This window comes from Myodes glareolus, chromosome 7, assembly GCF_982192425.1.
Source record: "Myodes glareolus chromosome 7, mMyoGla1.1, whole genome shotgun sequence".
Taxonomy (NCBI): Eukaryota; Metazoa; Chordata; class Mammalia; order Rodentia; family Cricetidae; genus Myodes; species Myodes glareolus.
In genome coordinates this window covers 8,311,311-8,327,192 of record NC_142032.1, presented here as the reverse complement: position 1 = coordinate 8,327,192, position 15,882 = coordinate 8,311,311, and the positions used below count along the sequence as shown (strand labels likewise).

The 15,882-nt window shown below is 48.5% G+C and overlaps 1 long non-coding RNA gene across 2 annotated transcripts; it reads left to right on the top strand.

Moving 5' to 3' along the window:
* The first annotated feature begins 82 nt into the window (after positions 1-82).
* On the top strand, positions 83-13,613 carry LOC146893679 (uncharacterized). Of its 2 annotated transcripts, none has more exons than XR_015738330.1 (4): positions 83-186; positions 2,366-8,800; positions 11,247-11,458; positions 12,963-13,613. It is a non-coding gene; the product is annotated as an uncharacterized LOC146893679 (long non-coding RNA). The 2 variants fall into 2 exon arrangements; XR_015738329.1 differs by having other exon boundaries at positions 11,216-11,458.
* The last annotated feature ends 2,269 nt before the right edge of the window (positions 13,614-15,882 follow it).

Sequence of the window (15,882 nt, the reverse complement as noted above, 5' to 3'; positions counted from 1 at the left end):
ACCCCACAGTTGGGAACCACTGCTCTGGCGAGTCTGGCCCAGGCCACACTTGGAGTGCCTGTTGTCAACTCCTGTCTTTTGTAGTTGCAGGGAGACCCGTTCGTGGTTCACTAGCCTGCAGTTTATTAGCCGTGGCAGGAGCGCCAACATAGCTAAGCCAAGGAAGCAAGTCAGCTGCCAAGAACAGTGAGTATGGCTGAGCACAAAAAATCACTATCTGTCCACATATTTCTATGAATGGGGTGCATCCATCAAAATGAATGGGTGACATTTGTCCCAGCCTGGCTGACTGAGCCAGGGCTGGATGAATCACTTTCTGTGTTATCGGCAAAGCTGGTCCCTGCCTGGTGGTTGGCACGCTCACCCTCTGAAGGGATCTTCAATCCGAGTCAGAATTAACTGAATCTGAAAATGGAATCCAGTCACTGACCAGTGCACTGATGCCCAGCACCCCGGGCTCTTCCCGGCACCTCCCTAATCGCTGCTGCTGCCTGCTGGTTTGGACTGTTTGTCTTTGTTGACGCTGAGGAAGAGAGGTCATGCCTTCTGGTCTGAGAAGGGGCTGGGTAGCATGCAGAGGTGACCTCCCGGGGTTTTCCACCTGGTGGGTGGGATTTTGGGAACACGAGTGTGTGAAAGCCCCGTGTTGTCTTTTAAAATCCCCTGGTGCTCAAAGAGGAAGCTCAACAAACAGTGTGGGCAAAGCACCGGGAATCTCAGAGGACACGGAGTCACTGGGCTCTGGAAACGAACCTCGGTTTCTCCAGTTGTTGGTTCAAGATGAGCAAACTTCCCTTTCCCAGGAGCCAATATGCCAATGAGCCAGAGATCAGCTTGTCCTCTGACAAAGATGACAAATGTTCCATCTCTTCCTTCCCGGCTCCTGCTGCGTCCTTCTGGCTACACCCTCCCCCTGCTTGTCTTCTGAAGTCTTACTCACCTCTGAGGTCCCACTGTCTCCCAGGCTCCTTCCTCTATGCTCGCCCAGTGGGGAGCCTTTTCTCTGAATTCCCTGGACATCTGTCAAAATCCCTTCATTGGCATTTGCTCCAGATGCTTCAGGGACCATGCTAATTCCCATGTGACAGCCATGGGGCTGCTTAGCTGGCAGCGAGGCCTACAGTGCTCTCCGAACAATGGAACCCCCGTTGTGGCTCTTTAGAACTACCAATGTCCAGGCCTCATCGCTCTAGAGAACCTCCCTATTGGTGATTTGGGCTACCCACTGTAGGAGAACCACTAACTTCCTTCACCCGTGGATCAACCTAGTTAACGCACAAACACTCCAAACAAAGAAACCCAGGTTCTAAATGGTGGCTTGAACAAAAGCCAGAGCTGTCTAAATGGAGCTGTCTTTTTGTAGGTACTGATGCCTAGGTGACTATATTAGTTCCGTTGCTTGTAGTCAAAATGTCTTCTGGCTACCTTTTCTCTCCTTCCTCTTATTTCACATCACTTGAAAGTGTTCTGCTTAAGAAAGACTGACTGTGTGAATAAATGAACTCAGTCACTGAGCATGTCAGTGTGCTGAGGACTGAGGACACAGTATTGACCAAACAAGGTCCCTGTCCTCGTAGACTCTATGTTCTTGTGGGAATAAAACTTCACTTGGAGGTCAGACCAGGAACTTCTCTAGAGAAGCAAGCTTTATGTCTCTACAACCGCAAGTAGATTCCCCACTATGCGAGGTTAGAGCAGGAACCCTGGGCCCCAGGCTCGCTGCTCAGGAATTCACCTGACTATCAGGGTAGTTCTGTAGCTAAAGAAAAAGGAAATGACAAGGGAGATCTTGATGAAAACATTGTCTGCCGAGTGTATGACTCAGAGGAAAAGCTACATACAGCGTTCCTGATCTGGCACCTCTGTCCCCGGATGTGCCACATACAGCGTTCCTGATCCGACACCCCATCCCCGGATGTGCCACATACAGCGTTCCTGATTCGGCACCCCTGTCCCCGGATGTGCCACATACAGCGTTCCTAATCCGGCACCCCTGTCCCCGGATGTGCCACATACAGCGTTCCTGATTCGACACCCCATCCCCGGATGTGCCACATACAGCGTTCCTGATCCGACACCCCTGTCCCTGGATGTGCCACATACAGCGTTCCTGATTCGACACCCCATCCCCGGATGTGCCACATACAGCGTTCCTAATCCGACACCCCTGTCCCCGGATGTGAGGCTGGAAACTGTGGAATGGGTCAGGGGCTGCAATGTGGAAGGGGTAGAAAAACTTTGTTTCTTTTTACTTCATTGATTTTATTTTAATGTTTTGAGGCAGGGCCATGTAGATGAGGTTGGCCTTTAACTCACTATGTAGCCAATGCTGGTCTCGCCTAATTTTCCTGCCTCTGTTTCTTAGATAACGGGATGACAGGCTTATGCTACTACCACACCCGGCTCTGGAAAACCTCAGATGGACTAAGTGAGTGATACCGGAGCAAAGGAAACTAATGACCTGTTCCGTGTTGCTATTTGACCATGGGAAGCTTTCAGGAGTGGCAGGCCCAACTCATGCCCAGGTCTTCCGTCTGCAGGAAGACAGCATAAAGTTGCCTTCTGCTTAAAAACCCTCCACTGCCCCCTCAAACTGACAGTCTCCCTAAGACAGAAATTTACTCGGAACTCTTATGTGATATTACGCTACCATATATTCTTTGAATAAAAGATGAGATGGCCCTGCCTGTCACATTTCCGGGAAACAGCATCGTGGATAAGCTTATCCACGAGGGAAAGCAGGGCCGGCTGACCAGAGAGCAGATTCCAAGGAGCAGGGCACTGGGTAGGGCCTTTGATCTGTGGAAGATCAACCTGGACACCTCGGCACTGGAGAAGCCAAGAGGAAGGCCTTTGACCTGGTCCGGATAGCCGGCTCTTGTCATAAAACTCAGCAGCAGCTGACAGGAGGCAGCCTGAGCAGGGTGGTCTCTACAGGAGTAGGTGTCTGATAAGCCTTGTGTGACACACCACACAGATGTTTTCCCGTTGGCTCGTCGCAGTGCTTTCTGCTACAAGCAGCCACCCGAGCACGGAAGAGAGCCTGAATCCTTGCCCTCAAGGAACGGATATTTCAGCAGGAGGAGACTGTCGCTAGCAAGTCAGCAGTAGCTGATGCACAGGGAAGATTCAGATCTGAGAATGAGCTATCAAGATTGATGGGGAGGAGCTAGAGAGATGGCTCAGTCATTAAGAGGGCTTGCTGCTCTTCCAGAGGACATGGGTTCAATTCTCTGCACTCACATGTCAGCTTACAACCATCTGTAACTCTAGTTCCAGGAGACCTAATGTCCTCTTCTGGCCTCCAGGGACATACACATGGTGCACAGAAATATACCCAGGCAAAAACAGTCATATACATAGAATAAAAATAAATAAATCTTTAAAAAAAAGATTGACCAGGAAATACCTGTCAAAGCAGGGAGGTTTTTTCTATCGTTTAAGTTGGGGTCATAGCCATGTGATGAGAAGAGGCAGCTGTTCAAAGACTAGGGCCACGAGCACCCCAAGAAGAAGGAAGATTCCGAAGCAGGAACAAAGGCAGACTGAGGAAGGGATGGAGAGAAGGTACTGTGACCACAGCACTGTGAATGAGGAGACAGGAGAGCGGGGAGTCTGCAGAGGAGGGCACCTAGATCCCGGGAGAGCTTAGAGTTTACTCTGAATGCAGCAGGTACTCACAGTGTATTGCTAAGACCTGATTTACTCTGGAAACATGAGACAGGCTAAGGAGCGAGGGTTGCACTGACAGACAGGACAGGGTAGTAGGAAAGAGCCTGGGAGAGAATATTAGACATGGTGGACCAGATCTGGGATGTGGAGAAAGTGGAGTGTTCGGGACACACTGGAGCACAGGATGTAGGAGGCACTAAGGGTTAGGAGTGAGGTGTGAGGAAAGAGATGACCGAAACGCGACTCAGTGTTAGCCTGAGCAGTTGACTGAATGCCGGTGTCATTGATAAAACCCAAGAAGCTCTCACTGGGGCAGGAAAGAATTCATATTATCTGTCTCAGCTGTGTGAGACATCCAACCAGAGGTGACAAATCCTGGGACAGCGCGTGCCTGGAGTGCAGGGATGGTGTTCAGTCTAGAGCTGCCTGTGTGGAAGTCGTAGATGGAGATAGAGGTGGTCGGAATGAGGTGTAGAGCCCTGAGCACTGCCCACTCTGAAAAGAAGTGAAGAAAAAGAAGCATGAGGAAGGGCCCACGAGGAAGGAAGAAAGACAGACATCCACAGAAGCCCAGACACTTGCCTCTAGAACAAGGGAATTGATGCCCGGAAGAAATACTGCTCACTAGCTGGCTAAGAAGATGAGGACAGAGACTTAACCACAAGCTTTGGAAAGATACCCCTGATAGGGTCCTGCTTGGTGGATGGCTGAGGACCACAGTCACGTGTAAGAGGAGAGCCCAGCAAGGCAACTTGTGGATGTCAGAAGGCTTCCTGGCCAGGCCCTGGGGAGTCTGTAGTGAAGTCTGGGGTGCGCTGATGGCTCCTTGCAGAGATAAGCCATTGTTTTCCAAGAGCGGGATATATTTATATTTTCTTAGTTTAAATTGATAAACAGTGAAGCACATGTCTTAAGTGATGAGGTCTCCTTTGAATTGAAATGATGTTTACATAAGACAGATTCAATCATTTAAAAGTAAATGTCTTGTGGGATCCAGTGCATCGGCAGAGTGGTATGGTCACCACCTCTATCTATTTCAAAGTATTTCTGTCTTCCTTAGTGGGTATGATGCTTTCTCAGGTGACAGTCTTCGTGTGACTTTAGGTACTGACTTTTATTTTGGATCGAGGCGCTGGAGAATGTACCCAGTATCACACAGTATAAATAGATGCTATATGCCTGTGCCCTGTCCCCACTTCAACACGCTATCTTAGTGCCAGTGTTCCTAAGTTTCATGACATATTAAATGTGTTTCATGATACAGCCCCTCTGCAGAGGGACAGGCCCAGCCCATTCCACAGTCTCCTCTCCCACGGGTGCTAGTGAAACACAGCTGAGACATCCCCTGACCTTGGCAGAGGCAGAGTCCCACCTCTTTCCTGTCCTTCCTCTCAGAAACTGAGGGTTACAACTGACATCTCTGTGGTCCCACTTGTCACAACAAGGCAGCTGTGAAGTTAATGACAGGGCAAACAAAAAGCTGGCGATAATTAGGTGCTCGGATGTTCAAGCATTATTGTTATTCTGGGGGGAGAATCAATTAGCCGAATAGGAAACTGCCATTGAGACAAACATTTATTTTCCCTCCCAGCGTGGCTCCAGCTGGGGAGCTCAGGTTCAGAAGGCACAAAGGTGTTTCTGGTTTAATAGAACTGAATGTGTATTTTCAGAAGTCTGAGAGATGACAGGGGCTTTGGGGAGTTTGTTTTTTGTTTCTGGGGGAAGTCTGAGGATGTAGCTCAGTTGGTAGATTGCTTGCCTGGCAGGGATGAAGCCCTGGATTCGATCACCAACATTTATAAATTAAGCTAGGGTGCGCCATTCCTATAACCCAGCTTTTGAGAAATGTAAGTGGAGGGTCAGAAGTTTGAGACCATCCTTGGCTATAGAAGGAGTTTGAGGGCAACCTGTGCCACAGACTCTGGTTTTTATTTTGTTAGGTGGGATGGTATGAGACAGGTTTCTCTGTGTAGCCCTGGCCTGAAACACTCTGTAGATCAGGCTGGCCTCAAACCCACCTGTGTCTGCCTCCTAAATACTGTGGTTAAAGTCGTATGCTACACCACCACCCTGCTCAGACCCTGTTTTAAAAACAAAGCATCAAAGGCTGGACAGTGGTGACATTCACCTTTAATCCCAGCACTCGGGAGGCAGAGGCAGGCAGATCTCTGTGAGTTTGAGACCAGCCTGGTCTACAAGAGCTAGTTCCAGGACAGGCTTCAAAGTTACAGTGAAACCCTGTCTCAAAAAATCAAAAAACAAAAACAAAACAAAACAAACAAACAAACAAACAAACAAACCCCAAAGCATCAAAATCAAAACAAGTTTCTGGGCATGGGCATGGGGCGGGGGTTAAATTCACCCATTTGGGTATATGTGGAGGTCAGAGGTTTTGTATCAGAATGGCTTCTTCAATAGCTTCTCCCTTAATTTTTTGATACAGATCCTCATTAAAACAGCGCTTAGCTGTTTTGGTTAGACTGGCTTGCTGGTCAGCCCCCAGGGAGTCACCTGTCTGTCCTTCCCATTCCCCCAGCACCAGGTTACAGAAGTGCTCAGATTTTACATGGAAGCTAGGGATCCAAACTCATGCTACATGCTAACAGCAAACACTTCACTTACTGCACCATCTCTCCAGACCCAAACCCTAAAGTTTCCTGGGGATGTGTGATCACAGGACAGTCATTTATTAACTGTACTCTGTCACCTTGGTAACAGTGACTGCAACCCCTTTCCCCCCTTGTTGGTAGTCACAGAAGTGCTCGGTGGGAGCCTGGGCCTACCCTCTGGTAGGAGTGCTCTCTCTGGACTGCAACTTTGATGACTATAGAAAAAAGCAAATGGAGCAACGGCATTTTGGTTCAGTTGCTCATTGTTCAAACATCCGAATTTAGCCAAGTGGATGTTCTCCTAAGGTTGTATATCAGTGTGTGTGTGTGTGTGTGTGTGTGTGTGTGTGTGTGTGTGTGTGTGAATAACACACAACAACACAGGAAACGCTCCTCCTAGTGCCTGGCATGTAACAGGAACTCAGTAATTATTAGCTACGTCTACTTGGGTGGAAGAGGTGATCCAGGCCAGGTGACGCAGCCTAAGGAAGGTCTAACCGTGCACCTTCCGTGGGCCTTTGGGATCTCCTGCAGCTGGTGGGCTCTTGACCATCCTGGTTCTCCAAGACTCCCTCTCAGCAGGGCCTTTTAGCTTTCTCTGTGTTTGTTTGCTTTCTGTCCCTGCTTGGGCTCTTAGAATCACAAATAGCCTGGGCAGAGGGAGTCAGATGTTCTGAGTCTCCCTGTGCTAATGGACGGTTACCACACCCCCTGCCACCACAGCTGGTGACAAGGTTTTCAGCATAATGGAAGGCATTTGAGGATCTATTTTTCTCTCCTGGTGGAGAGCATTACTCACCTACTCCTGTGTGTCACAAGGAAGGAGAGCAGAGAACACAATAAACCACCAAGGATGAGTCAAATTGCAATAGAGAGGCTGGGCTCCGAGGCAGGAGGCTGCTGCTGTTTTTGCATTCCTGAGAGTCAAATTGCAAGGCGTCCTGAACTTTCTGCTCCCTTCTTCTCCGGGGGAAGAAAGGCAAATGGAACTGTGTTTCATTGTGCTTGCTACTTCAAGGTTAGAGAAACGGAAAAGTGGGCTCCAGAGCTGTCCCTAAGGCCTCCGGAGATGGACATCTGAGCACTGGCTTTACCACCCCGCCTCCCAGTTCTTCGGTCTTTCTTTCTCTTCTTGGTGCTGGTGGCTTTTCAGCCAGCTGTAAGTCTGTGTGGGAAACGTCCCTGCCCTCCAGTAGCGCCCAAGGCCCTCTCAGCAAGCAGCCAAAAGAGGCTGTATTCATCCAGGGGAGACTTGCCTCCCTGGGAGGGGCCACCACTGGCCTCTACATCCTGAAAAGCGCTCTTCTGAAGCTGACCTGAGGATTTTCCCCAGAAGTTGCCGAGAAACAATTTCATGACCACTTGGTGATCATTTTACATTTTCACATAATTTCTTTCTTCAGTAGCAGAATCAGAAGAGGCAGAGGCAAAGGTAGTCGGACCTCCATGAGTTCCAGACCAGCCTGATCTAAACAGCCAGGGCTACATAGTGAGACCCTATCTGAATAGCAACAACAGCATCATTTTCATCAACAACCAAACCAGAAAGAAAGCTCTAAAGAAGGTTGGGGTTAAATGGGGTGTAGGATAGAGACAGACAACACATGCCATTGAGGAATTAGCCATGAGGCATATTTTGAGCATCTTCACAGGCCACTGGGACAAACACCGTGGAAAACATTCATTTTGACATGATAGGCATACCTGAGGCCAGTAGTCCCCAGTGGCTGGGCATGGCAGTCCCAGGGAGCTTGCAGTAATACAGGCTCTTTCTGTGGTCTAAGGGATTCTGGGCTCCTGAGCATCATGTGGAAATCTGTTTTAGAAATCTTCCCAGGTGATTCTGATGCCTCCTGGCTTTGGGAACTATGGCACAGGATCATGCTTTGAAGGGAAGAGATCACACGTCAGCTACTCTTCACTGGGACACTCATTTATTTTTAAGAATTGGTTGTTTGAGAGCCTGTCTCACAAAAACAAAACAGAAGTTGCTAAATGTAGCGTCTAGAGACTCCTTGGCCAAGTATGTGCTACTCTTGTTCACAGTGGCCCATAACTCCAGCTCCAATGAGTCTGATGACCAGTTCTGGCTTCTGTGGGCACCTGAGCACACATGACACACATGCGGCACCCACACATGGCACAGGGGGGTGGGGGACGGAGGGAGAGAGAGAGAAATAAAATAAAATTGGTCTTTTAAAAATTAGAAACTTGCCGGGTGGTGGTACACGCCTTTAATCCCAGGCGGAGGCAGGCAGAGCTCTGTGAGTTCAAGGCCAGCCTGGTCTACAGAGAGAGTTCTAGGACAGCCATGACTGGTGTGGGAGAATTGTCTGTATTCTGTCAATCATATTTTAATAAAACGCTGATTGGCCAGGCAGGCAGTATAGGCGGGAAAGCCAGACAGGAAGTAGAGGTGGAGCAAAGAGACTGGGAGTATTCTGGAAAGCAGGAAGCTCCCTCGCCAGTTCTGCCCAGACCATCGGAGAGGAAAGATGTAAGCTGCCCCACTGGAAAAGGTACTGAGCTATGTGGCTATCGTAGATAAGGATAATGGGGTAACATAAGTTATAAGAACTAATAAGTAGCCTGACCTAATGGGCCAATCAGTTTATAATCTTATGGAGTCCTGTGTGTGATTGATTTTCCTTGGGAGTTGCCGGCTGTGGGGTATCGGGAGGGACAGATACCCCAACAAGCCAGCCCCTCTTGTTACACATGACTACGTGGAGAAACCCTGTCTCAAAAACAACAACAACAACAAAGAAAATCTATTAGAAACTTTTTTACTTATTTTTGTGTGTAGAGGGGTGGTGGTATGCGAGCCGTGACTCATATGTGGAGATCACAGTGCAATCTGTGGGAGTTGGTTCACTCCCTTCACCATGTGGGTCTCAGGGATGGAGCTCAGGCTTGGAGGCAAGAGTCTTTATCCACTGAGTTGTGTCAAAGGACTCTTCATGGGGGAGATGAGCTTTGGGCAGCAATGAAGAGAGCAGTTGAGAGAGCAGCCCTGATGGCCTTTGCTTTTACCAATTACTAAAAAGAAGTCTTTCAGTTAATTAATGCCCAGGCCTTTTTGTCTCGTTTGGGCCAAACTGCAAACCAAACAAAAGAAACCAGTCTTCAGACCCAGCCCCTGGATTCCAGAAACATGGTGGCCTTTGTCACACGTATTTCTACCACGAGCACATTTGTCGGCACACTCTCCACAGATCCACACAGCATTACAGACACACACACACACACACACACATACACACCACACTTTCCACATTCAATGATATACACTCACACGCAGACATTTAATACACAGCCCCAAGAATTAGATGGCTCAGTCCACCCCCCACACACACACTGTCACCCACACTCAGCATGCACTACTCAACAGATACACATGAGCAATAAACCCGTTCCACACATACTCTGTGTGTACTGATTTACGACATTATTGCAGATGGTTGCATAGTCTCAGTCCCTGTGATACTGGGATTTCTTTGACTTTATTGTCCAGCAATCTGAAGGCGTGACAACCTGTAAGGAGCCAGGAACAATTACCTACGCTCTACGATGTTGGTTTCATGTCTTATCTGCCCAGAGACCAAAGGAAAGGATACAAGACAAGTAACAGTTCTATCCGTGACGATGTCACCTGCCCTTGAGCTCTTTCTCTATGTACCCTTTTCTACCTTCATCTGCCATTGTGAGAAAGTTGATCCAACCAGATCAACAAAAAGTTAACATAAGATCTTAACCGTTTAGAGAATATTGTAGAAGCCGCCTGACCATTTGGACAAATTAATTGACGTCAACTGTTATAAACCCAAAACTTCAGCAAAGAATTCCGTTAGCGAATGGAATCGATGATCTTGTCATATCTAAAATTAATTTGCTTTTGTATCTGAGCTCTGACGTTAGCAACATTCTTCAAAAAAAGAAATTTTTAAAAAACCCCAGAGAATTCTGGGTAATGGCATGTAACATGGAGAAGATCGCGGTGTCCAGTGTTCGCTCCTGGCTGGCACGAGACTCTGGGACTGGCTCTTTTGGCAAGAACTGCGCTGGGTAGAATACCCGCCCACTTAGTGGGGCTGTTGTCAGAGTCTGCTAGCGGGGACTCGTTGTCCTTACCGTGTTCCTCTTCGCCACGCCTGCCAGCTTGCTCTCTTTCGTTCAGCTCCATTTTCAGCATCCCAGGCCTGCAGTGATATTTTGATCCTCCCCGTTCCAGACTCTAAGCATCTGTTGGGTATGCAAACGCGTCTGGGGCACAGGTGCTCCACTTCCAGAAACCCCCAAGGAAAGTCACGTGATTTCCATGAAACTTCAGTACGTTTGCTGCTTTTAGTCTTTATATTTTATTTATTTCATGTCACAACATACCAGCCTGCCACTGTGGAAATTAAAACAAAACCAAACAGCCAGATCCATTAGCTGATATTGTTTGAAAAGCAATAAAAGAAATGTTAAAATGTAAAAATTCTTTCTATGAAAAGACACAGAAAAGATGGAAAAGACCATAAAATGATGTGTGCAGATTTGTGGTACATGAATTGTCCAGGGAGGAGGGGAAAGGGAGGGACAGGAGTCGAACGGGAGGAAGAAAAGTGATTCAGACAAAAATGGATGAAAACCAGTAGCAGACACTGCAGAAGGAAGTCCTAAGGCCTGGTGAACCTCACTATAACCGAGAAAATGGTTCCTAAAACTACAAGGGCTGGAGACACGGCTCGGTGGTGAGGTGCTTGTGTAGCATGGGTCAGGGCCTGGCGTCAGTTCGAACCCCACCACCAATGGTAGCATTTTGGGATAAAGAAGGCATGAAGTCAGGGTCCTGGGAAGGATATTTGTGTAGGGATAGCGCACAGTGCAGTCTGTCCACTGAATTCAGCCTCTCTCCTAAAGTCACCTTTCACGGTGTCTCTGACGTGCAGGTTTCTCAGAACCATTTGTTCCCTTCTCAAGGGTCTCAAGAACCCACCGCATTCAGGCAGGGATTTCCCAGCCTCCAGGAGCCAGCCCTTCACTTGAGCCTCCTCTTGTTAGCCTCTGCTAGGCTCCCTGCCCCTTTGAAGTCCAGTCTGTTCTCCTGTGGAGACCCTCCTGGCGCCGCTTTCTCCGAAGCCCTGATCTTGTAGCTCCGGTGTTCAGTTGCATAGGGAGAATCGCTTTCCATGGTAAGTTCTCCTAATCTTTTGTGCTTTGACTTTTTGTTTGTTTGAGGTTTGCATGGATCCATTGATTTTTTCTAACCTACCCAAGAACATTGCTATTTTTAAATAAAAGCGGGCTGGACCAATAATAGCAGTCGGAAACCATCTCCACTGGTGAAAGTGACCTCCAGGGCAGGCCAGCCTCCAGGACTCGGACACAGCGATTGGAGGGGACTCCACCCTGTGTATAGGAGGTCTGGGACTGGGGCTACTCTGATGCCAGCCCCTGACGGTAGCATGATTTGTCACTGCCTCTCTGTTCCCTTATGATCTGTGAACTGGGCTCCAGCTAACTCGTGTGGGTTCCCTGAGTGCAGGGTTGGTGGGAGTTGCCTTTTGTCTCTCCCACAAAGCCCTGGAAATGTCCAGCACATGGGTCATCTTGTGGTAGCCTCTGGGTTTGCCCTTATCTCTATATGAGATGGCCTTCAGTCCTACCTAGTAGGGGCGCACAGGAGTCTGATGGGAATGGGAAGTAGGCTGAGAGGCACTGGCTGTGTTCTGGAAGGGCTCAGCCTGAGCACACTACTCTGTTCCACCCACCAGGCCTGATCCTCAGGGCGCAGCTAAGCGCTGGGGTGGAGCAGCTCTCCCTGTTCTTGTTGCCTCTTTTTAGTGCCTCAGTGGCTGCCACACTCCCGTCACTGATGACTACAACACGCCAGCCTAGTCAAATGCCATCTTTCCCTGTTCCTTGAACCCTACCAGGGCTGTATGTTAATCTTCACAGGGACAGAGCTGGTAAATCACTAGATGTTTTCCAGCCTCTGGGGGTGCACACCACAGTAAAGCAGAAGAAATTCCCGCAAGAGTCTCAGGTCTAGGAACACTCACGGCCCAGAACATGAATAATAACATACAAGATCAAAGCATCCCGGGAACAGACCAACTAGGGTCTTTCACCACGACCCCTAGAGAACAATGACCGTCACCCAGAAAAGCTCAGAGCTTTTGGGGGACTCTGTGTTAGGCATAGGAGAAACAGTGGTGGAACACCAGATGGGCTGCAGGCCTCCATGTGCCCACTGGCAGGTCAAATCCACATGTGTTTTCAAACTACCCTATAAGACGAGTAAGTCAAAACCTGATTCTAAACCCATTTTGAAGATGGATAGACTAGGACTCCAGACCCTAGACTTGACCTTCTTTTGTTGAGAAAAAAAATCTCATTTATTTCAGGCTGATTGAGGATGACTCTAAACTTCTGGTCCTCCTGCTGCATCTGCCTAGCCCCGGGATAGGCATCCCTGTGGCCCATTCCGTGTGATGCCAGCTGGTGACGGAGCCCAGGGCCCCATGCATGCTAAGCCACTACCAGCTGAGCTGCATTCCCAGCCTCACCAAACATCTTAAGTTCTTTGCTCAATGTCATGTAGCAGCCCCAGGCCTTGAACTTGGATTTCTTTTTTTTTTTAATATTTATTTATTTATTTATTATGTATACAATATTCTGTGTGTATGTCTGCAGACCAGAAGAGGGCACCAGACCTCATTACAGATGGTTGTGAGCCACCATGTGGTTGCGGAGAATTGAACTCAGGACCTTTGGAAGAGCAGGCAATGCTCTTAACCACTGAGCCATCTCTCCAGCCCCTTGAACTTGGATTTCTGCCACCTCACGAAGACCTGTGCTATGGAGGAGGTCCGGGGAATGGAAAGTGAAGCCGCCTGCACGGCAGGGATCTTGGCAGAGTTGGTGGTATAAAGGCAGCTCAGGAAATTAGGGTTCTACGGAAAATACCGTGCTAGCAGCAAAGATGGACCTACAGAAAGGGCAGAATCAGGACAGACAAACCTCCAGGAGGAAGCTGGTTTCTGTGCACCCATCTCCTAGCTTCTGTTCCATCTCTTCTGAGTGTTGTCTCACTGTTATGGGCAAATAGAGATACACTAAGAATTTCCCCCCAGTTTTAACCCCCAAATTCCCACTTCTGTATGCATTTTGTCATTTTCTCTTAGAGAAGGCAAACTCTCAGACCCATAGCCAAGCTCACAGCAGAAGAATCTGGCAAAGAAAGGAAAGGAAACTATGTTTGTACAACCAGGGGTTAGCAAACTGTGGCTTGCTGGATAAACCTGGCCTGTTTTCTGTTTTTGTAAATAAAGTTTTATTAGAACACAGTTTCTCTGATCATTTCCATACCATCTGTGGCCACTTCCACACTCCAACAGGAGAGCTGAGTAGTTGGGATGGGAATTGAGACCTGTAAAATCTGAAATGCTTGAAGTGTGACTTGCTGCCCTCTCCACTAGATGTCGCCACTGGGGTCCAAGGAGTGAATGTCTACAAGGTAAGGGAAATTGGGCTTGGACAGATGGCTCAGTAGTTAAAAGCACACTCTGCTCTTGTAGACCTGAGTTCAAATCCCAGAACTCACGTCAGGCAGCTCACAACTGCCTGTAACTCCATCTCCAGGGAAACTCAACACCACTGGCTTCCATAGGCATACATTTATGCAAATGTGCGCTTACCCACACATACAGATCCATAGTTAAAAAGACTATAAATGTGTGCTGGAGAGATGGCTCATTGCTATGAGCACTTGCTAGTCCTCCAGGGGACCTGGGTTCAGTTTCCAGCACTCATATGGTACCTCATAACTGCCTGTAGCACCAATTCCAGGGTATCTGATGGCCTCTTCTGACTTTCTTGGGCATTATGCACACATATAGTACACATACATACATGTAGGCCAAATACTTACTCACATAAATAAATCTTGCTGTGTTTGTTTGATTTTCTTTTCTTTTCAAGTCAGGGTTTCTCTGTGTAGCCCTGGTGGTCTTGGAACTCACTATATAGATCAGGCTGGCCTCAAATTTACAGGAATCTGCCTGCTGCTGTCTCCCAAGTGCTGGGATTAAAGGTATGCACCACCATACCCAGCCACATAAATAAATCTTAAAAAAGGAAAAGTTTTTTTTGGAAAAGAAAAAAGGAAGAAGAATCCCCCTCCTAGTTACAAGAAGTGAGGAACTCTTAGTGTTCAAGAGGGCAAATCGTACCCAGGGCTCACTGAGTGTGAGGCAACACTAGAAATGGTTTACACATAGAATTTATTATTATGATCACCCCTGTTATTCATGAGGAAGCTAGGGATTCCAAGAGATCAACTACCAGAGTTCGCACTAGGGTGACACATAGCAGACAGAGGGAGGATTTCCCGCTGGGTTGCATAAGGAACCCTGAGTGCCTCTGTGTCTCTCACCCTTCGGAATCCTGGGCGGGCATTCAATAGTTCCTTCCACAAAAAGGTGTGGAGCCAGGCTGATGGAGCCACCGTGGAATGCTGTAACCAAGAGCCAACCGTTTCTCTAGGTGGGCACTTCCGTCGCAGCAACCACCACACATGATATGTGGCGTCTGCCACTCACCGAGGACACAGCTATTTACAGGGTGCTGACTCTCCTTTGATGCACTGGCCTCGGCAGGATGAGAGCCGTGACAGAGCAAAGCCTCTTCCGGCACAGAGACAGTGTCAAGCCACGGCGCAGTGATCTAAGACAGAGTCACCGACTGAGTAAGGTGGGGAGGGACATTGTGGTCGCTATCACGATGCTCAGGCACTAGTCAGCCAAGCCTTGAGGGTGGCTCACGTCTACCCAGGCTGTAGGACTCTGTTAATAAGCCTCTGTGAGTAACTGGAGAGGATAAGACATGGGCGGGGCGCTCCCCACTTCCTTCAGCACCAATCAGCTCTCTTCAACTGCCTGAATACCCAATCACAGCTAATTTCTCAACCCCCTGCAAAAGGTGATTGGTGCAAGAAAATTGAAGACTTGGGGTCTGCAAAGAGGCAAAAACAAAGCAAAACAAACAAAAGAAATCCGTGCTGCTTCTTTCACTTGAGGTGGGCGGGAGGAAGCAACTGCTGGAGAACGCTGAAGAGGTCTCAGGTAGTGCCTAGGAGCAGACACCTACCTACTGAGCTAAACTCACTTGCTCCCTGCGCTTGCTGTTCCCAGATATCCGTGATCAGGTTCCACCCCCTACTGCTGGGGACAAGGGAGAGGAGAGAAGCTGGCAGCTCAGAGGAGGCTGGCCCCAGCAGTTGGTGTCATCGCTCTCCACCCACACGCCCCCTCCCCAGGCAGGCGCCCGGAGGAGAAAACATGCTGTACCTCAGTGCTTTCTTTATGGTAGAAATCTCTCACCTCCCTCCCTACTCCCACCCAAATATGGAGAAAAATAGAGGAAGGATAAAGACTATTTGGTCAGTGTTCCCTTGCTCGTGAGAGATAGTTTATACAAAGCAGTTGTCATGGAGTTGCGGGTGTCAGGTTAAAATATATATATTCCACCCCAAACTGAATGGGGGAGAAAGATCACGTGTGAATAACTGGCTGCTCTCCGCAAAGGCTCCACTATTTGGAGGCAAGCCCAGAAG